This window comes from Cheilinus undulatus, linkage group 14, assembly GCF_018320785.1.
Source record: "Cheilinus undulatus linkage group 14, ASM1832078v1, whole genome shotgun sequence".
Classification (NCBI taxonomy): domain Eukaryota; kingdom Metazoa; phylum Chordata; class Actinopteri; order Labriformes; family Labridae; genus Cheilinus; species Cheilinus undulatus.
In genome coordinates this window covers 35,997,684-36,019,047 of record NC_054878.1, presented here as the reverse complement: position 1 = coordinate 36,019,047, position 21,364 = coordinate 35,997,684, and the positions used below count along the sequence as shown (strand labels likewise).

The following is a 21,364-nucleotide window of genomic DNA, read 5'->3' as shown; positions in this document are numbered from 1 at the left end:
ATGTCACAATTTGGCCACAAAATGACATGAGGAATCATGCTAAGAGGCTAACGATATGTTAAATAGTTCCATGTCTTCAAAATTCCACATCATAGAGCCCTGACAGTTATGAGGAATTCAAACGATAAGTGCAGAAGTGATGCTTCTCCAAGTGTCCAGACAGATGTAGTGAAGCGAAACAAGCAGCAAAAGTCTTTACAGTGGCTTGATAATGCCATGGCTACCTCTGCTTCTGCTGTTGTTTATAGTGTGAAATGCCAGAAGTAAGAAAGAAAAAAACTTTGAAATAGAGAGAACTGCATTTTTCTGCTGTCAGGTCGTTGTGGGTAGGAGTTTTATGAGCTCTGAGACTGGGGCTGTGGTAGGGGTGATTTATAGCTTTCATTATCATGGTTATACCACACTGTTGGCTCCCAGAAGAGGCCACACATACCTACACACACAATGGATATAACAATAGAAGCCTGTTTTGTGGTGAAAAGAGGTGCTAACAAGTTGTAGTTTTCTTCTGTGGAGCTTTGACCACAAGGATTAAATGTTAATGCTGCTGTAGGTCTGTATCAGGAGGTGAGGCTCAGGTGGCTTTTAGAGAGATAGCACAGATACTGCACACAGATGCTTTCACACTTTCTTGGATATCTGAGTTTTTGATATTCCTCTTTTCCTGTACTTGGAGACGCATGGGGGGAAAGAAGAGAGAATGGAAAGGTTTCACCAGTTGAACTTGTGAACTCAAGAATGGAAGAAGTAAGACACTACCTTCACTTTTTCTCGTCTGCCATACTTTATTTTATTTCCTGCTGAGGCTCAGTTTTTGACCTTTAAAGCATCTTTTTGACTTAGATTAATCTTGTTGTGCTGGATAACTTCTTCTACTCTTCCTCTTTTTCATCTCTCTTTTTGTGGACTTGAGCTCTTGTGTGATTTATAGTCAGAGCAGAGGATCTGCTACTTTGGTCATGCTTTTCTTCGTTGCCACATTTTCTCAGTTTCCCTCTATGCACAGATGATTCCCAGGCTTCTTCAGACACATAGAAAAAAAAAAACCTTTCCTTTTCCTTCTTCATCTGTTGCCTTTAATTGGACTCATCTTTTTGGCTTTATGGTTATTTGGCTGAAAAAGCTACCACATCATTGGTACTTCAACATCTTTCTCTCTGAGTAACATGAGTTCTCTGGTGCTTATGTAAAATCAAACTATTTCCATGTACAATGCCAATTCCAAAATAGCTGGAACACCGTGCACAATGTTAATAAAAAACAGAATCCGGTGATTTGAAAATCTCATAAACACATATTTTATTGACAATAGGAAAAATTTGACCATTTCAGGAAAAAAAAAATCTCATTTTCAATTTGATGCCAGCTCAAAAGATATGGATGGGGCAACAAAATGCTGGACAAGTACATGGTACTTATGAATAATAGATGAAGGAGCATTTTGCAACTATTTAGGTTAATTGGCAACAGCTCAGTAACATAAGAAAATATAAAAGGAGCATTTAAGAGAGACAGAGTCTCTTAGAAGCAAAGATGGGCAGAGCTTCACCAATCTGTGAAAACTCCATTTTAAACTTGTGTAACCATTTCAGAAAAATATTCCTCCATGTAAAGTTGTGAAGACTTCCCACCAATATCCCGCCATGTGTAGCTCCTAATATCATCTAAAGATTCAGAGAATCTGGAGGAATCTCTGTGTGCAAGGGACAAAGCCAAAGGTCAATATTTGATCCTTGTGATCTTGGGGCCCACAGTGCATTGAAAACAAGCCTGATTCAGTACTGGAAATCCCTGCATGATCTTAGATGACCTTTAGAAATCATTGTCTGTCAGCACAGCTCACCATTCCATCCATAAATACGAGTTAAAGTTGTGTCATGCAAAGAAGAAGCCATATGAGAACATGATCCAGAAATCCCCCTGTCCTCTCTGGGTAAAGCTAATTTAGAATAGACTGAGCTAAAATGGAAAACTGTTCTGTGGACAGATAAATCAAAATTGTAAATTCCTTCTGGAAATCAAGGACGCAAACAAAAGACGGGAGGGACTACCCAGCTTATAATCAGTGCACAGTCCAAAAGCCTGCATCTCTGTTGGTATAGGGTTGCTTTAGTGTCTATGGTGTTGGCAGCTTACACACCTAGAAAGGCACTATCAATGCTGAAAAGTATATAGAGGTTTAAACTCCAATCCATTAAATGTCTTTTCAGGGAAGGTGCTGCACATTTCATCAAGAAAATGCTAAACCACATACTGCATTCAACACAACAGCATGGCTTTGCAGTAGAATCATCTAGGTGCTGAACTGGTCTGCCTGCAGTCCAGACCTTTCACCAGTGGAAAACATTTGGTGCATCATAAAACATCTCTGTTTCTGACTCTTTCTACTGTCTTCCTCTATAAATAAGCACATAAAAGCCCCAAAATATATCCTTAAAAAACGAATGGGATAACATTTCTCATCCAAATCTCCATCAGCTGGTCTCCAGACGTGTGTAGACTGTTGTTAAAAGAAGAGGGGATGCTACACAATGGTAAATATGGCCCTGTCTCTACTTTTTTTGAGATGTATTGCTGCTATCAAATTCAGAATGAGCTTATATTTTTTTATGGAATGGCAAAATGTCCCAGTTTCAAAATCTGATACTTCTATCATGGTGTATTGTGGATAAAATATAGGTTTGCAAATCATTGAATCCTGTTTTTATTTACATTTTACACAGCGCCCCAACTTTTTTGAAAAGGGGTTGTAGATGCTCACATGTTTATGGTCATCATCACCCATTTCTGACATCCTGCCACCATGATGTTAGTAAGTTGATGGCTTTGCTGGCCTTTAAGTGAACTTTTCCTGGCAGTGCAAATATTTTTGCCCGTCAAAGCTCACTGGCCATCGTTGCGAGCAAACACATGCCAGGATTGGCTGAATAGCAGCAGCAGCAGCAGCTAAAATCAGGCCTAATCCAGGCTCCGCTCCGAAGAAGGTTTAACCGACAAATAGATTTGATACAGTGGCTCCACCAGCCTGAATCCCTGTTTTCCAAATGGTTGAAGAGTGTGGGAGAGGAACACTGAAGATTATGTCCCCATGACTGAGGAATGTGAAAGCAGGCTTTCTGAGACTTGATAAAGAGCTGTGGCCAAAAAAACACAGATAGGTTTAGAATGGGCAGAAAGTGAGGAAAGGTGGCGAAGGAACAAAGCTGCTTATGCTGGCTCTCGGTGGCTTTGAAATGCAATCCACAAGGAATTTGAGTCCCTGCAAGTTCTTCCTCATGCACCTTCATGGGGCTTTTTACAATACGCTTCTTCACTCCCCTCTTTGTATCACATCCTACACCACACTTTACTGACTCACTCCCGTAATGTGGGTTATTCTCTTAGCATGGGGCGTGAGGTTGGTATTTTTATGGGCCATTAAAAAAGGTGATGATTTTACATCTGTGCAGTGCAGTTTTTCATTTCACACTCTTTGCATTTGTAAAACGCCACCAGCTGAGGATTACAACCCAGGCTTAGGTAGAATGGGTTACATAAGGCGTGCTTAAAAGGTGCTAATTATTCTTCCAGGTTAAAACGCATCCTCTAAACTAGTCAGGAAATTAGAACCTAATGGCACATGTGGCAACACTTTGTGTCTCAGATAGGGGTGATAATAGCAACTTCTTACAATTATATTTTGGCAGTGTTTCCTTCAGAAGTAATTTAATTCTTAGTGAAAGAATACAACAGTCAGGATCATTAATTTCCCCCTTTCTGTACCACATGAAGCACAGGCTTTCATCAGTCTCCATGATTGGACCCCAACAGGAGAAAGTGTGTAACCGTGAAGAAGGTTATTTCCAGTCTCTAATGTCATCTGTCTTTTGTTCCCTGGAGCCCTGACAGTGTTCGTTTGAAGAGACTGACATGGGGAATTTATGACAGACCCAAGGCCAGCATGACAATGATTTAGTAATGTCCTAAAGTGCAAGAAGTTATCCAAACACTGCTCGAAATGTGGAACTTACAGACATACATACTTAAAGCTTTTGCTGTTTAATGGAGAAAGAAAACCAAGTACAGCTTTTTAAATATTATTTTTCTTAAGCTTCTACATTTGTAAAAGATCTACCATTATGGATTCTTATTGTATTATCAAAGTAAGTTTTAAATTCAACAAATCTTGAATTAAATTGTGTGGTGTTGCCATAGCCCATGATCCATGACCTATAAGTCATTTCCACCGAGTTGTCCGGTTCAGTTCGGTACGCTTTTTTTTTTGCATATGCATAGAGCAAAAGTTGGAAAGGCTCCCAAAAAACTGACCTGTACCATCCCACTTTTTAAAACCCTTCCGTAGGGGTACCAATCTTACCTATCCGCCCCAAAAAGGTGGCGCCACACACACAACAATAGGGGTTTGCACTGATGTCACGTCAGCCCCGACATGACTGCTTGGCTCCGGGCTGCAAAACATGGAAGTCCCTGTGAGGTGCAGGCAAAGACAGGACAAAAACCAACTAATATCTGCTTAAATCAGAGATATTTGGACTTGAAAAAGATCCAAACTGTTTTCTAGTCAGTTTCCTGACGTTTATCTGGACTTCATTTTAAGTACACAAAGCAGAGCCTGATGGCTCACATCAGCCTGGTCTGTCTGTGATGGATGTGAAACTACATTAATGCTGAAGTTTCGTGAATACAAAGCTTTAGATCAGTTGATTCTCTGTATTGTAACTAGTTTTTCATCTGCGTCTTACTTTTAACCCGTGAAAACATTGCTCTGTGGCTGTTGAATGTACTCGTGAAACTTCAGGAGCACCCAGGACCTCTGACTTAATCTAGTTTGATTTAAACACCAGTTAAACCTTTAGTTTATTTTTAATGTGACAAATTCTCATGGTATAGCTCTAAACTTTTATATTATGTTGTATAAACTGTTATAGACTAGATATATTCACATATTAATGTGCTGTTACGATTCAAAACGTTTCAGTACACGTATTCTATCAGCTGAGGATCTGTACTGACCATGGTTAACATAATTAAGAAGCAGTTATTTAAAAAAAATCACTTTCAGCTGAAATAAAGCTGTTTGATGCTTATTCCCTATTGAGTTCCGTCACTCATCCTTTCTACATATCAGCGGCTGGACCAGCAGACTCCCACTGCATGAGACTTCACATGCATGCCTTTACAGCCCGCCCACCAAGTGAGGGTACGGGTGTCTGTGGAAAGGCAAACTATTTTGGTATTGAAAACCACTGCTGTAAAGCAGATGTTCTTAACTGGTTAAGCATCAGAACCTTTTACAACCCCCTTGTGAGAAATCAGGGCCTACATTTTAACCATGTAAATTTATTTAATGGAAAATGTCAGGGATGCACAATACTATCGGTATGATATCAGTGTTGGCAGATGAAAATTTACCATACCAGCAAGTAAGTCAGTCGAGTTATAGGCTGGGCCTTCTTAAACAAGCAGCCATGTTTAAGAAGAGCATAGTTACAGAAGAACTTACATACCCTTCATTTTTACTCTATTTAAGATAACATGAAAATCTAGTTACTTTCTTGTGGATTTATCTTGGCAAATCCTGCTTGAAGAAAAGACGGCAGAGAAGGTTAAACCTGGAGAAAATAAGTGGAATTGATATCACTGGGAAATTAGGTAGAGTAGAAAGTATTGCTGAAATTTGTTTTGGTATTGGGATCCCCTTGAAAACAAGATGATTCATCTCAACTTTCCAACCCACTTTTGGGTCCTGACCCACAAGTTGAGAACCACTGCTCTAAAGCACCTGCTGAAAACAATTAGAGTACTTTCATGGAATTGGCATGTGGACACATTTCAGTGCATTTTGGCTAACTTGCAAATCTGAAAATTAAAGAAAAGCCTTATTCTTGTGCAGTGCTTACTGACACATTCCTATTCATTTGCTGACCCAGATGCTGACATGATTTCAGGAAAAAGGCTCTGTTGTCTCCAATGTGGTTCTGAACAAGGGATTGGTCCAACGTGGAACAATGACCAGCAGTAGTCGACTTGAAAGAGAGCGAGCTCCTTAAATGCTCTTCTGCTTTGTTGAGTGTCCTGCCAGACATCTGGATGTTGTCTGTTTTACGACCTGCAACTTGAGCTAATGCTCTGTCTGCATCCAGGATACCACAGCATGATTTGTATTGTCAAGCTGTCTCCTAAAGAATCTTGCCAAAGTACACATTCCTCTTAATCACAGTCTTTTTTTGTCATATTGGTTTTTGTTTTATGGCCAAAGTTAATGGATAGAACATGCTTTGTATCCACAGTATGAGTGTAGTGCACTGTTTTGGGGAATTCAGCAGCCAGTCTTGCCAACTTTACTGTTATGTAGTGTTTTACTGAACAATTTTGACATTTTTTGTTTACTTAACCAGGTACATGAAATCTCTAAATTCAAATAATCTGTCTTGCAGATGTCTGTTTTTAAAATTTTAGCTTTGTTTTGATGTCAGCGTCTAAAAAGATGCCATTAGCCAAGCTCCAGCAGCCGGTATAAAAGCATGAGAGGCTTTTGGCTTATGCCTAACATCTAAACTAATCTGCCAGACACCACTACAGCCTCACCAGCTCTAACCTGTGTTACTTTGCTCATTTGCTCCTTCTCTGCTTTCCAGAAACCTTCATCTCCCTCTCAAATCTCAAGTCATCTGCTGGCTCTCTCTGGGAAACTTGTGATTCCTGGATCAAACTTTTCTCGTTGCATTCTTCAGATTTTACACAAGCTTTTGTCTGTCTGAATCATCATAATTCACTTCCTGACCCGTGTCCAGTCTCAGTCACAGTATTGGTCATAGCTGCAGCTTCCTGCACTTCCCTGGGCAAGCTTGACTGTTTTGCATTCCTATGGATGAATGATGCTTTATAGATAAAGGCTAATAAGTAACTTTAAGTTGTTTTTAAGTCCTCTTGCTAGCCAAGCAGCCAGCCCTTTAGTTTTGAACAGTTTTTTTCTGGATTTTCCAAAAAAGCACTGTCAAAACTTGAGTCCTTGGTTTTACATTTAACTTCCTGGAGTCATGTGAAAACCTACATACCAAAGCCACACTGAAATGTAGAGAGAAAGCTCACAATCATTAAACAGAAGTATTAACAGAGCATAACTAATGGACTATGAGAGAGTGGCATTGCTAAGTTGATCGAGGTTGGGCCATGCAGCTGCGTCCACCAGCAGCGTCCCTGTGGGAAGTTATGGGTGGAACTAAAGGCTGTCCAACTATTTACTGTACTCTAATTCAAGTTAGCATGCTTTTCTTTCATCTGCTAAAAATAAATGCCATGGATTTTATTTGCTATTAATAATCCATCGTCACAATTTCAGGACAGAAATGGCAGAAGGGGAAATTCAACTCTTTTTGTTAATTTTCTGATGAAAACAAAACAGGACAAACAAAACAAACTGCAAGTAGTGGGATTAGTCTTTAGAGTCATACGCAGTGCTGTTTCAGTTTGCCAATTCATAGCCAAAGTTTTCTCAAGTTACCTTACAAAGAGGGCATCTCTACAATGTATTCTTTGTTATACTTTATAAGAGGGCCTGACCAACATGGATTTTTGGGGGCTGATGGAGATACCGATATAAAGGGATAAAAAATGCCGATAACTGATACATCGGCAGATTGATTTGTTTTTTACTGACATTTTTTGGATTAATTAGTAAATAAAACAAATGGCTTGTTTGTCAAAAAGCACCTTTACTGAATGAATAATGGAACACAGACAACATGTCTAAGTAAAACCAAGTAGCATTCCCTGCATGTTATCAGTGAAAATACAAGTGTTAACACAGGTGTTTATTGGCCAACTTTTGGTGGATTGGCAGTTATTTTTAATAGACCATAATCACTTGATTCAATCGGCTGGCCAATTAATTGTTTGGGCCGTACTTTATATAAAGATAAACCCAAGATTACTCCACCATGAGCCCAGAAATAAGTAGCATTTAGCATGGTTTTAGTAGCAAGGAAAAACTTCAGTTTACTGGGCAGAAACCTTTAACAGAACCAGATAAATGTTCAACAGGCTTCTCTTGAAGCTGTGTTGAGGGTTGAAAAAGGACAGAGAGAAATGCAGAAAGACATAAGAGTGGTTGCACAGAGAGAGAGAAGAGTGAAATGCAGAAAAAGAGCAACGTGAGTAAGAGAGCAACAGGAAGTCAGTAACCTTTAATTTGAGTGAGTAGAAAAATCTAGAATGGCACAAGAACAGTTTTGAATGCAAAATAGTGGAATTTTGAAATTCAGTAAAAATGATGCAATTAATTGGGATTAATGGCTGAAATTTTGAGATTAATTTGGAATTTAGATTTTGTTTTATTTGACAGCCCTACTAGATTTGAATGTGTTTGGCATGATGACAGCAGAGCTAAGTTACAGCACTACTGCTGAAATGTAACGCAGAAGCACCTTTTTATTCTGTAGTGTATTTTTTTTTCTTTGACTTGTTGTGAGCATTTGTCCTGAGATATGAGCTCAGTAACAAAGTAGACCAAGTTAACAACTATATATCTGTCCAACAGGGAAAGATGAATGGATAGTGTGAGACACAGAATGATAGGATGACAGACAGAGGTTTGGTGTAGAGTTTGACTCATGCTTTGGTTATGTTTGCTCTTTCATCTATGAAGCATCTGTGGATAGCGGTAGAAAATGGGAGTGTGCACTGAGCAACTGTGTACATTTGTTCCAGTTTGCACAGAGAAAAAGGTTTCCCTCGGCTCAGACTGACATGGGTGCACCATTAGCAAGCCTCATTAGGCTGAACGCCAGCACACAGGAACAGACGACGCAGAGGTCCAAGGTCCATGTCGGCAGTCTGTGCTAATAGCCCGGCCTGGAGAGAGAGGGCAGTGAAGCGCACTAGTTTGGGCTCAGACAGTACACACTTTGCTTTGGAGATTATAACTCAATTGTGCTGTGGAGGATTTGGACATAAAAGACATTTGTAGTCAATTATGATGTGAAACCAGTAGAAATGCAGCTTTTTCAGCATTGAAAAGAAAGTTCATCCTGATTTCAAATAATTTTTTTGTTAGCAGATCAAATGCATAGTGCAAGATTAAAAGTGACTTAGATAAAGGCATATTTTTAATTGCTGTGTCACTTAAAGCATTTTTCAGAGTAAATTTCTGCCTGACTTTAAAGCGTTGCAATAGTTAGTCAAAAAACATGTCCACCTATCCATCCATCTTTTAATCTTTCGTCCTGATTAAAAGATGTGTTCGTCAAAATGAATTTATAAAAAATGAGTTGAAATCAATTAGTCACATTTTTTGACATATGTTTCCTAAATTGAGTCGTACTTTTTGTCATTTCTGATAATTAGAAATTAGTCTGGCTTTGGACAGCTGGCTGGAGAGGAAGAAAATAACTGACTAAATCATTATTATATAATAATGAGAAGAAAAATCAAAGTCAATTGTCTCTGTGACTGAAGATTATCTGTGTCACTGCCTGTGTGATGAAGATGTAAATGTTGACGATTATAATTAAAAAGTGATTCTGAAGACGAGTTATCAGACCCTTTTCATGGGTAGACAGAAACAAATTGTAGAACTCAAATGTGATATAATGTCATTATGCAACAGTGCAGACAATATGCTGCATTGCATATTGGATTTCAGATCTTCTTTCAGATTGAACATAGCTGAGACTATCTTTGCTGATGCTTTGCATAAAGATTCTTTGCTTTGATATATTGAAATTGGTTACTCGACTGTAGCCACACAGATATATACTACATAGCAGAGTACTTTGATATTGGTATTGAGTAATGAATTGGGCCTAAAAGGCTTGTGTCTTTGTTAATCTTAGTCCAGAGGTGAAATCACAAATCAAGTCAAGTCCGGTAAATTTCAGAGGCCACACAGATGGAATTTATAACAAGTGTCCTCCACAGAGTCGGCGGCCGCTGGCTCACTTCTTCAGGAAATCCAGCCAGCCTCCTCGGAGAGGAAATGAATATTCGCGTGGTGGTGTGTGTGTGTTTAAAAACAACTCCAGATGACTTGTCTGACTCTTCTCACAGTGGACACTACGTTGTCTTTAACCTTGAATGGTTTCTCCTAACAAATATAGATTATAAATAGACTACTTCTCTAACTGCTGTAACGGTAGTCTTTTATTTGGCTGAGCAATTAGAGCTTGTTCTTTTTTCTTTGCTGTGTGCCTGATGGACCTTGAACTTGGATCATCACAAAACACGATACTTGAAATGACACTGCCATCTTTCTAAGAGGCTTTGTCTGTGACTTTCTATTTAATGTTTTCCTTTTTATCTAACAAACCTTTACTGGTAAAATATTGGTAAAGTTGATGCTTTGTAGGTCATCTCTGTTGTGAAAATTCTGCACAGAACTGGGTTGTAAACACTATCCTTGGTAAAGTGGAACATTTTTTATCACCAAATGGAAAAACTCTTTTTCTGATTTTCTTTTGGGTCTTTATTTTTTCATAAGGCACTTTTATAAAACAGGTCATTTTCCTCTCCTTTTGGGAGTGATAATGGTGATGGTGATGGTGGTTGTGGTTGCAGTAGGTTACAAAACAACAAGGAAACCAGTTAAAATGAGAAATCATTTAAACAGCAACAAAACAGATTATGACTGTGCATGCTTTTGGTTATGACTTGTTAATACTAATTTGATGGAAAGACTCCATGAGTAAAGACAGCGGAGCAGGGCAGGGGCATTTTCAACCCTGATAGAATCATGTCAATATTTAACAGATAATGCCATGCTGGTTTATCAGAAGCATTTCCCTTTGGCTCTACAAAGAAATAATGCCATCTCTTTTCTTAAACAATAGTTTGATTTAAGTTTGAATGATAGGGAGGTGTGTTTCTTTGCAACACTGACCTCTTGGTGTTAAGTTGAGCCTGGAAATCAGTCGTGGCTACGTCAGGCGTAGGAGACAAGACCGTCTTTATTTACACCCAGCTGGTTCCTCGGCTGTAGCCTGAAGTTATGTCACAGGGCAAAGTTCAGGTGGACAGTGACAGTACCACACATCAACATTCCTCAGCAGCATCCAAGTCATCAAAGTTGTCGTATTCACCAAATAAATTAATGAAATTATAAATCACTTGCTATTTGTGTCCTCGGAAAGTGTGACTGCTTCAAGATACTATGGTTGCTCCTCTCATCTTGCAACTGAGGTGCATTTATTTGCAACAGTGTAAAGATCTTTTGACTGGAGCTATTTGAACTCGGAAGTTCCATAGGTGTCCAGATATCAAAAGTTAATTGACACTTATGGAACTTTCACATCCAATCAGAATTAAGTATTCGCCAAAACCATGCTATATTGGGGCACCCTTGTCCAATCAATTTAATTGTAACATCTCAAAGAAGATCGTTTTTTTTAAATTGAGCAGATAGAGTCCCCTTTTGCATTAACCTGAGCAGTTTTCATGGCCAGACATGAGAGAAAATATTGGTATAGATGCGTCTGACATCAGAAGAAGTATGGAATAATGATCGGTAGCGATACTTGCAACTGGTTAAATTATTATAATCTGTATCTGGCCTAATTTCCACAGTCTGTGCCTCCCTAGGTTGTACTCTTGGATTTTTTGTTTTGAAGAAATTCAACTTAATACACAAATGACGAAACAGCTGCAAGGGAAAAAGACCTTTATCTATCAGAACAGACGAAAAATCGTCCTGATGTGGGACTTTCATTGGCTGATATGTTATTCATACAACTGGATATTATTTAGGAGATGTTGAACTGTTGGAGTTACCGGCCTTATGGAGACCATTTTGTGCCAGAAGGACTAGTAATGCAACAGTGGGAGAGAGAAACGAAAGGATCAGAATTTGATCTGCTTTATTTTAGGTGTTAAACCAGTCATCCTTTGTATAGACCTGTACTGACCCTGATATAAACCCAAGGCAAGACTCGGCACATCTCTCCTATGTACATTATTGTTTATTGTTACTGTTGTCTTGTTTCAGGGTCACCTAAGAACCCACCGTCTGTGCCATCTGCAGCTCACTGACCTCAGTAAGACTCTGCAATCATCAGTGAGTATTCAACTTCGTCTGCTCAGTCTTGGAAGTTTTGATGCCCATAAATCTGAAGGGTTTATTTTGGGTTAAATTTCATCAGGAGGCTCTTATGCAGAAGTTGTCAAGGTAACAGTTTTTCTGTGGCAATTTTTCTTGTTTTCTTTCCTCTTGAAGTGATTGACCCTGCATTACGGAGCTCTTTCAGACAGAGGTTGCCTGTTTTAGCCTCTGTTGTTGACAAGTTTGGTGAAGCCGCTGATGATAGAGATCAAGCGACAATTAAGCTTTTTGAAGACAAGTTTTAATTTTTAAATCCTCTTTTAAAAAAAAGTGAAAACACCAGTTTTATTACCATATCAAGGCTGTTATTCTTTTAACTGAACCACCTGGATGTGCCAAGAAGGGCTGCTAATCTTCACCGGACATGATTTGCTTTAATTTGATTTGATTATAATGATCCTGTCAGTGATTCAATTAAAAATGTCTAATGTTACAATGCTTTATGATGTCTTTCTGCAGTACGGCACAGCTATGTTTTCATCAGTGACGGGTGGTCAGATGAATTTGAACTCCCATTTTTATGATTGGGAAAGTGCTGTAGAATCAGCTTTAACATAAATGTGATTGTAAACAGAACTTGTGTAGGTTAAGAACATCATTACACCATGATTGATTGTGATCTATTGCTGCATACGTGCAGAATCATTCACATAAGCATTACGATGCATCTTGGAAACTATTTCAACAGCCCTAGTGTCCTCTTACTGCCATGTTAATGAGTTAAAAGAGGTGAGCTCATGAGATAACCCTTTTTCAATTCCTTTATTTTATAGATTGCTGCATCCCCTCCTCCCCACTATGAAGGATTTTTGCAGCACATCTGCATGTAGACCGTGTTTTTACATCCATACCCCCTTATTTCTTGATATTGTTTTCCTCTCATTCTCCATTGTTGGTTGTTTTTCCATCACCAAAAAGTTAGTTGACTAACTGGAGCCATGCAGACACCATGCAGATGGTTTGTCTAGCATCTTCCCTGTGGTTCAGATGGTGGCCAAAAGCCAACAGATAACATTTTGTTTGCCCTAGACTTGAAATAAGGTAGGGCAACTTCAAAACATTGTATTATATAAAATATCAAACTGAGGGAATAATATTGATTTTCAAAATGAGGAGTAATCTGCTTTGAGATAAAAAGTGGTGAGTAGGCGGCTCTTATCTATGAGATTGAAACAGAATGTTTTGTTCCAGTAAACGCTTTGCTTCCCTCTCTCTCTCTATCTTTCTGCATTTCTTTCCCTCTCTCACTTCTGTTTCTTTCTCTCGCACCTCCTCCTCCAGCCAGCATTGCTGCGCTCCTCTCCTCCCACACACACACATAGACACTCAGCAGTGTTACAGACACTACTATATTCTCACAAAGATGGAGGAGAGAGGGGGAGAAAGACAAGGAATGACAGATAGTGTGGAGACTGAAAGAAAAACACACTAGAGAAAAGAGACATGGACGATAATAGAAGGGGTTTGAGGCTTTGCACTGAAAGCTACCAGGGTCCAAAAGTAATCTCCAATTTGTCAATAAAATCGCTGCTCAGAAGATGATCTAATACAACTGATGATTAAGAAACGATCCAGAAATACAGTGACAGTTTTAGAGGATGTATTTTAAAGCTGAGCCCATTCAAACAGTTTCTAAATTCAGGATTTTCAGTAGCACAGGAGCAGTGTAATGGACAATTATTGTTTATTTGATTAAACCTGCCTAAAGGTTGTCAGGATCGTGGAATTTTAACTTTGATAAGATTCTTGTTAGAATTAGACATTACTGATATCTAACTTTTGATACCAAAGCAACAAAAAACAATTCCTAGTCACCAAATATTTGGTTTCTAATTTTAATTACCAAAAACTACAAATAAACTCCAGCTTAATGCCTAAATTACACAAGTACATTACCAATGTTTTCATATGGAATACTGTTTTCGTGCAATTTAGACATTATACAAATATTTTTCCAATGGACTGATACCTTTTCTTAACATCTGTCTGAACATTAGAAAAATTAATTTATGTTTTCAAATGTTTCATACTTTTTAACGCTATTAAGTCAGGTTACCCCATTTTTTCAGCTCATTTTTGGGGCTTTTTTGCCTTTATTTAGATAGGACAGCTGAAGGCAGACAAGAAATATGGAGAGAGAGTTGGAGAAAGACATGCACCAAACAGCAGCGCAGAGACCGTGAATTTATCCAGTGACCAGTGCGTTGAGGACTACAGCCTCTGTACATGGGCGCTGGCTCCACCAACTGAGCTAAACTGGCGCGCATGGTGCCCCGATTGATTGGCAGCCAATCATGAAAGGGTGATATTTATTAGAAAAACATGACTGTAATAATGCTGGGAGTCACTGATCCAATCACCTGGTTAATACTCTGGCATCTGAAGCTTCTGCTCCTGTTGCTGCTGCTCTGTCCCTCTATAGAAGCATCCCACCCTTATTTGGTGTCCATTTACTTAAAAAGTTTTAATCAACTGTTGAAATCTGTGTTGAAATTGAAGCCCGTTAGCTGAATAATGTTGGCACGTTAGCTGACATAATTTTCCAAGAGCTATGGCCATAACACTGAGCCTGGCGTCGTCATATATGACAAGAAGAGACTTTATTCAAAGTTAAATTTCTTTTGAACCATAAATCAAAGCCACTGACTAATTTTCCTCTGAAAGCCCTACCTTGTGCTGTTCTAATGACTTTATGTGCCTTTGTAGCTCCTACAGAATGTTTTCTAGCAAGCCTGGAACTTGGGTGACTTTCCAGGGCCTTTAAAGGTTTAATCCACACCATTAACTCTGATATTGAACGTCTTTTTATCATTTTTTTAATCCAATTTTTGATCATCCCTGCTGCTAGAGGCTAACGCTGTCTGCCAGATTGTCTGTTTATCCCACAATGCATTGTGACTGGGCTGTGACGGCCAATGTCAGTCTGTGTCAAAACGCTTCCCCATTATTGTGTAATGCATAAAAATCTTTGAATTTTAATTTCTGTTTAGTTTTTTTTTTTCTTTTGTTCCATAGTCCTATAACTTTTTCAGAATTCAAGGGACATTACTGCAGCACACATATTCTTAAAGCCCAGGTTGTCCTGAAAAAAGGATGAAGAGCTTGACTTTGCACCACAAGGTTGATGTTTTCCAAGCTTTTTAAGACAAAAAGTCCAGACGAGAGGCAATGATTGAAAAATTAGCTGAGTTGTCAGAAAGTTTAATGCATCATATGACATGTAATTCATTTAAGGTCCAGCTGGTGAAATGACTTCTAGGCAAAGGTTAGGTCACATGATGTGTCCACATATAATTTCAAGAAAAGGAAATTGGGCAAGAAATTTGAGTAAATACAGTTATTTTGAGCTTTTTTTCCTCAGTGATTTAAAGTGATTGCATCGGTTGCATGATGCAACTGAGTTCATATTTTTAAACTTACTGCCTGTATTTATGAGGGTGCTTGCACTGTTTAGCCCTCTGAATATGCTTTATATATCAGTCAATCAATGACTGTGTAAATCAGTTTTCATAAATTAACATATATAATGAATGAAGCACTGCATTGTGTAATTCAGTTGTCCTTTTACTGTAGGGTACTTGTTTTGTTGCGTCTTGGGAGGTTTTTGTTCTGCTCTGATTCTGTTGAACATAAGTGAAGGCATGTTATTGTCTGAAATAGGATGACTTTTGTGCTTCTTTTACCAGGTTGCCTTTCAACTTGTATGAGGTCTCAGTACATTACACAAAGCCAAGTAGACTGACTAACCACTAAAGCAGCTTATGGGTCAAAACACAAAGTATGATCAGGTATCATGTAAGTGACTGGATGCAAGAAGGGCAACCTTACTATCAAACTAAAAATGAAGAAGATTGTATCATTTCAAAACACATGGTATTTATAAGAAACATTTTAACTGTCTTCTTTTTCATTGTACTAGCCCAGGCCAGTTTTCTCTGTGCTTACAGGTGATCTAATAGATTTAGCTTATTTAGAAAATATGTGCGATTGGATCCCATTCTGCTGTTTTTAAACCATACTTCCAGTTTAAAATCTGAAGTCAAAATTGGCCACCATAAGGGATGCACGATATTGATTTTTTCCACCAACATTTAGCTGATACCAATACTGAAATATACACACCTTTCTTGGAGTAAAAAAATAAAAAATCAAGTTTCTCCTGTTAAAAAGAAGCAGAGTCAAGTAGAGCTTAGAGAGGAACAAGGAATGGATAGCCTGGTAGTTGTTGTATTTTTAGGGCTTTATTCGAAATGTGCAGGGTGATTGGATTAACGTTCTTTTTTGTCACGCTCATTACAGAACACTGAAGAAGACCAGGAGTCGAAACGTGTCCTTGCCTTGCCTAAATAAAACTTCCTAAAAGGACATTTTTTGAGTGCTGACGCCTCCTTTTCTAGTTTGTTCATTACAGGCCAAAGTGACATAAAACATGAAGTTGTGAATATGTGCAGTCCTGGTTAGTAAATGTCATACTGTGAGCTTGACAGGGAGCGGCAGCTATCAGTGGAGTGATTTGATGAATCAAACTCAAGCCAAAGCTGGTCAGAGGAGAGTAAAAACTTATTTTCTGCTAAGAGAAAGCTTTTATTGTGGTTCTTTTTTCTCCTTTTGATAAAGAAGTGCTGTCTAGTTCTGACAAAAAAACTGCTGATATAGCAATATCCGAGCTAATAGCTAGACATCCTGTCACTACCCGCAGTCATTGTTTACCGACTTGCAGTACCAGTAAGCACTACCTTGTCTCTTCAAATGATGCTGATTGGTCTGTCCATTCTCAGAGCTGGCACAAACGTTTCAGACTGGAGCTTTTTAATATGAATCTGCCTGATGACAGACATGGAATCTGGCCAGCCCGTTGTCTTTGCAACGTTGAACGTTAACAGCAGGTTACATGTTGTGTTTTTATGCATTGTGAGGTAAATATCTGTGAAGTACAGTACCAGCTATGGTGGCCTACAGGTCATTACAAGCATCATAACAAAGATATTTGTGCCAGAACACAGTAAATTTAATCCCCAACGTCTGTCTCTGCTCAGGCACAGAGCCAGGCAGCTGTGCTCTGATCAGAAGCATTTTTGAAAATTAGAGATCGTATTTCTTGTGAGTCGATGTGGCTTCGGCTCTTTCAACCGACTTGCCCACACCATCGTAGAGCAGATTTTGCATTCTCATTTTTCATGATTTTGAAGCTTAATTTATAAACTTAGAGATGTTGTTATGGCTGAAATTTTGCCTACAGTGCAGAATGACACAGTGGCCTATCATACAACAAACCTGATACTCAGATTTTTTTATCACTTTACGGGGACTTTAAGGGCTTAAGTCTTTATTGATGGTAACCTCCAAGTCCTGCCTCTGCCAGCAGTCACTCTATGAGTGAGATAGATGGATGACAAGAGAGAGAGTAAGGATGGAGTTGACTTGATGGACTGACTACTCACTTACTTTCTGTAACCATCTCTCTTATTCCCACTCTCAGTCTCAGCTCCTCATCTCCTCCCACATGCTCTCACTTTGAGTGAGGAATCAATCCTTCTCACTTCCATTATCTCTCCCAGTCTATCTCTAGCGCTCTCTCTGCCTCTTCATTCTGGCCATTCTCTACCAATCGAATGCGCTCGCTGTGGGCACGAATAAGCGTGTGTCTCTGGAGTCCCACAGCAATCATACCACGTCCTCATTAGGTCTCTTCTAGTGGCCCACCTCTTCCTGTTTCCTCCCTTTTCTTCCTGTAATTGGGCAAAATCCTCTGCCTACCTGTCAGCAGGGGCCCCAATACAAACCCAGCAATTTCTTCCTTACTGCCACAGGGTTTATTAGCAGTGTGTAGGTTTTGACAAAGGCCTTGCAGTATCCATGGGTCACTGCTGCCCAATGTCAGTCTCAGTAAGTGAAGGTATCCTGGGAAGTTGGGTCTTATTCAAACCACCGTTGCCTTTATGACCTTATATAATAGTTCATGTGCAGACAGCGAGATGGAGCTTTGAAGATGAAATGTGCATAATTTCTCTCTACAGGCATTCAGACCGGGCTAATTTCAGGCTCACTATTGCTTTCTTTCACCACCATGAATAACATTAGACTAACAGGGATGCTTGTTCTGGGGATTGTCCATATAAATGATCTTGGGCAATGAATTGTGCATGATAGGAGCATTACACTATAGTGTTTTGTGTATGGTGATTCATACAATTATTTCACAACACAGATGGATCTGACTCATTACATGTGTCATTGTTTTCTCACATCAGAATGTCTTGTGCTTTTCATTAAGGAAAACATCATTTTTTTGTGTTGTATAATGTGGAATACAAGATCAACTTACAACCCCAATTCCAAGAAAGTTGGGGTGTGGTTTGTACCACGTAAATAAAAACAGAATGCAATGATTTGCAAATTTCATACATCCATATTTTAGTCAGGAATGATCTTGTCATACATTTAACCATTTTGATACAAACCTTTCAGGGAGCCCATAGCTAGAAACCCCCATATAAACACATTTATGAAAATGTGTAAGCAATTAATCCATAGTAGCATGACTCTGAATATAAGGGTGCAACAAGCTTTATGCTATTAAGGAGGAGGCTGGGGTGGAGGAGGTAAAGCTTTGCCAGCAGCAGCATGGTGGATCAGCATTGGTGCAAGCAGGGATTAGTAAGAAGTATGTCATTTGAATACACTGCTGTGTTGAGCGAAAGAGGTGTGATTGGCTGTGGGAGCTGGGAGACGATAATTACAATCAGCTGGCTGTCAGTGGATCACGGCTGGGCACATGGCTACCATGTCCTGCATGAACTATGCTAGGCTTCATTTTATTCACTAAAGAAATTAAAGATGTTGAACTGAGACAGTTTACCATTTTATGAGGAATCAAAGCACATTTTGAATTTGATGGCAGCAACTCATCTCAAAAAAGTAGGGACAGGGCAACAGAAGGCTGGAAAGGTGAGTGTTACTAATGAAAAACAGCAGGAGGGGCATTTTGCAACTAATTAGATTTATTTGCGACAGGTCAGTAACATGACTGTGTCCTAAAGGAGTATTTTAGAGGGACAGAGTCTCTGAGAAGTAAAGATGGGCAGACGGGCAAATCTTTGTGAGCAAGGAACAACGCTGAAGGTCACTAATGGATGCTGGTGCTCTTTGGGCCCTGAGGCAGCCCTGCATTACAAACAGGCATAACTCTGTACTGGAAATCCCTACAACATGATCCAGAAATCCAGCCATATTCTCTAGGCTAATTAAAATAGACTGAGGCAAAATGGGAAACTGTTCTGTGGTCAGTTGGATCAAAATTTGAAATTATTTTTTGGACAGTGCTAAACTACATACCACATCCATCACAACAGCATGGCTTCGCAGTAGAAGAAGAGTTCTGGTGTTGAACTGGCCTTCTTGAAGTCCAGACTTTTCCAGACAGAAAACATTTGGCGCATCGTAACAGGGAAAATCCTCCAAAGAAGACCAAGTACTGTTGAGCAGCTAAAATCCAACATCAGACAAGAACAAGACAACATTCCTCTCCAAAAAAGCCATCAACAGGTGTCCTCATGTCCCAGACATTTAAAGACGAGTATTGAAAGAAGAAGGGATACTAAACAATGGTAAACATAGCCTTGTCCCTACTTTTTTGAGGTGTGTTGCTGCTAGCAAATTGAAAATGAGCTATTAGTATATTGATTTTTTTGGGTGGGAATGGTAAAATGTCTCTGTTCCAACATCTAATCTGTTGTTTATGTTCTATTGTGAATGATATAGGGGTTTATGAGATCTGCAAACTATTTCATTTAGGTTTTTTTATTCATTTATTTTCATTTAATTTTGACACAGTGTCCCATCTTTTTCAATTTGTCTTTTAGAAGTGTTTTTTTAGCTTCTTTAAGATGCATTAGGGTAATGCACTAACAGCTGCAGCAGGAGCTGGTCATAATGAAAAGAGAGCGTGAGGTATAATAACAGCAGAGTACTGTTAATACACTCCAACACTTTAGCAGATAATCTGCTCTGTATGAAGCTTTTACAGAACCACTGTACAAGGGGTTTAATTTTTCCTCCAGATCTCTCTCTTCCAGACTCCAGTCTGGAGTGTGACTAACTCAACCAATCCCCTCTCTGACCTGTCACTTCCTCCAGGGGAAGCAGGAAGTCACTGGGATGTATTTCCTGTGGGAATATGAGACGATTTCCTCAGCTTTAGTCGAGGGCTGGTGCAGTCCTGTACTGAAAAGCAACAGTTGAGAGCAGGGTTTTTGTGCTCTAGATGACCTTGTACGTTTAAAAGTTTGAATCAGTTCAACTTCATTTGTCTCTTTTACTTCTTAGAGGGGAAATCCAAAAGGGAATAAAACAATATATCCCATCATGTAAATTTGGTCAAAAAAGTGTTTTATAACCCTTTTTCTGGGTAACTTTTTGGGACCCCTTGCCATTTTCATCAGAAAAGTTGTTTCTATTTTACATTAAAACTTGTATGCATTTCTTTTTTTTATATTACACCATAACATGTCCAGGACATATTGGGATACTTAGAAGGCCAGCCAGGGAAAAGACGCTACTTTTTAACAGCTTTTCTCCCTCATAAGGTTTACATTTACATTGCATTTAGGTTTGCATTTAGATAGAAAGGGTATTATACTGTTAAGTAAATAAACCAACAGACTGGATTTTACAGTAGATCTTGTCTCATATTGTATGTATTTTACATACCAGCATGTATTAAGTCAGAAATGTAGATTTCTTAATGTCCAACACAGCTTTTATTGTTTTCTTGTAAGTTTTATTAGCAAGGAAATATTGACAATTTGCCACTCAGTTACTTTTTAATGCCACTCTACTGGCAATAGACATGTATTCTTGTCAATGTGATATCTCAGGAACACTTTGAGGTAATTTCTTCAAACTTTGCTTAAAGGTCCACTCTGACAAAAAGATATAGACCTAAAACTTCTCTCTTTAAAACACACCTGAAAATGTAAGCGATGAGGATGAACAGTGACAGACCTATATCTTTGGCAGATATAGGTCTGTTAGCCCTGGCTAAAACTCCACAAACTTTTGGCACATATGACCAGTATTTACAGCTGATGTATTGGTTTTATATCTGCAACTTTTTAAGCAAATATCTACATTTCCACTATCGATAATATTGTGCATCCCCACCTTTTTTCCCTAGCAACACAGTTGATTTATTCCTCTATTTAGAACGTTTTTATGTTGACCTTTAAAATCACCTTCGCAAATTCAGTTTAATTTACTTTTAAATACGTTTAA

The 21,364-nt window shown here is 38.9% G+C and overlaps 1 protein-coding gene across 6 annotated transcripts in view; it reads left to right on the top strand.

Moving 5' to 3' along the window:
- sipa1l1 (signal-induced proliferation-associated 1 like 1) overlaps positions 1–21,364 on the top strand; it is a 150,641-nt gene that overhangs the window by 39,405 nt on the left and 89,872 nt on the right. For all 6 annotated transcript variants that reach the window (XM_041805723.1, XM_041805726.1, XM_041805725.1 and 3 more), the window contains exon 3: positions 11,978–12,046. The gene's annotated coding sequence lies outside the window, so the exon portion shown is untranslated. The remainder of the gene's footprint in view (positions 1–11,977; positions 12,047–21,364) is intronic.